Below are 1,702 nucleotides of genomic sequence, written 5' to 3'. Positions count from 1 at the left end.
TGGTTGGTCCACACCTTTTGCACAGACAGGAAACGGCAAACTCCCCAAACCAGGTAACTCAAAATTAAGAGAAACATAATTAATATAACAGAATGCACTTAATAAATTTGAAAAAACACAGTAATATTATGGTTGCACACATCACTGTTTAAGTAAAGAAATTAATGAATTACGTTACTAAAATACGTGTTTAACTGTGAAACAAAACTAATGAGGTGTGTGGACTGATTTTACTAATGTGTGGCTGAGGCCATCCCAGTCGGCTTCATTTATTATATGTTGAGGTTTCAGTTTGGGGACAGCATTTAAATGTTGTAAAATGAGTCCACTGCATTAAGAAAGGCTTGGAAGAACAGCTGGAATAATTACCTATGATACACAACTTCAAAGCGACTGGACTGAGCAGTCTTTCATTAATTCCACCGATGTTCTTGTCGTGTAGAAATTTGTCCACTGTTTTGGTTTTCAGGCTTTCCAGTTGCGAAACAATAATGCAAGCTGATATGGTCGTGATAATAGCTTTGGGAGTTGGTATTTGTTTGCAGCTGAAGGGCAGCAGTTTAACAGTCAACCACTGATGTAAAGTAATACTGTACGTGACATCTACACTCTCTGTTACTGTCATGTTTTTTGGACGGTGACCCAAAGGAGGAGGATCCAACAGCAGCTTTCATGTCTTTTTTTGAGTTTCTTGGCACATCGTGAACTGGGAGGAGACAGTCTCCCCTTTGAAGTGGATCAGCTCTATCTGAGCGCATTGTTAAGGCTGAGAAGAAGCTCAGGAGCAGACCCCTGGTTCCATCTTATCATTTACTTTCAGGAAGGGTGAAGGGTAAAGGCACTGGAATGATGGAACGCGGTTACCCAACTCTCATTGTTTTTAAGGGGCGCCTGTATGCATTCACGTTTCTCTTTAACTCTGAGCTCAGGGGGAAATTATAATTAATCTGTTAATGACAGTCGGGGCTGTCATAAGCTTGGGGAGTGTATAATAAATTGCTGTAATAAAAATTAAGATTGCATGCATCATTGAGGCCTTCAGAGGGTTTGTTTAATGTAGTTACAAAAATGGTAGCAGCTGATGTGGCGTCCACTGCTCTACCAGGAGAACGCTAATTTCTGAGTGACACTTAACCTGCTGTAGCTCAACCAAGGCTGAGGGAGGTGAGGAGAAACCTAATGAGTTTTTCTGCGTCCCATTTTGAGAACCACTGAACTGGATGGCCTGGTTTGTTTCCAAAAAAATAATAAAAAAGGACTTGCATTGTTCATGGGAAATTAGCTATATCCCCCTGTAAGTCTACCCAATTTCAAAATTCAAATAAAAGTATTATTATGGTCTGCTGCCCTGGACAATGAGTGATTGGTCATTATTTCTAAGTACCAAAACATCAACCAAGGGCCCTGAAAAGTCGTGCACGGGTTAAAGGTTACGTTATTCACTTGTTCCTCTTCTCCTTAACTTTAACATGAAAGATGCTGCATCATCTGTAACGCGCCCTTTGACTTTGAAGCCGCAGTTACAGTAGACCGCTTCTTTTGTTTGAGAGCCAAAGCTTCCTCTGTGGTGCAGGGTGCCAGAAAATGAGAAACCTTGACTTCTGCCCTGGAGGAAACAAAAGAGCAAATCTTAAGCATAGATGCACATTTTAGAAAACACTCTTCTTCCTTAAGAAGCACCTCAAAATATCAGTTTCAACTG

The sequence above is a fragment of the Diplotaxodon limnothrissa genome, linkage group LG16 (assembly GCF_057381915.1).
Source record: "Diplotaxodon limnothrissa isolate DT_005_m linkage group LG16, D_limnothrissa_male_GT1.1, whole genome shotgun sequence".
In the NCBI taxonomy this organism is placed as follows: Eukaryota; Metazoa; Chordata; class Actinopteri; order Cichliformes; family Cichlidae; genus Diplotaxodon; species Diplotaxodon limnothrissa.
The sequence above is the reverse complement of the archived record's forward strand: the minus strand, read 5'-3'. Positions refer to the sequence as shown.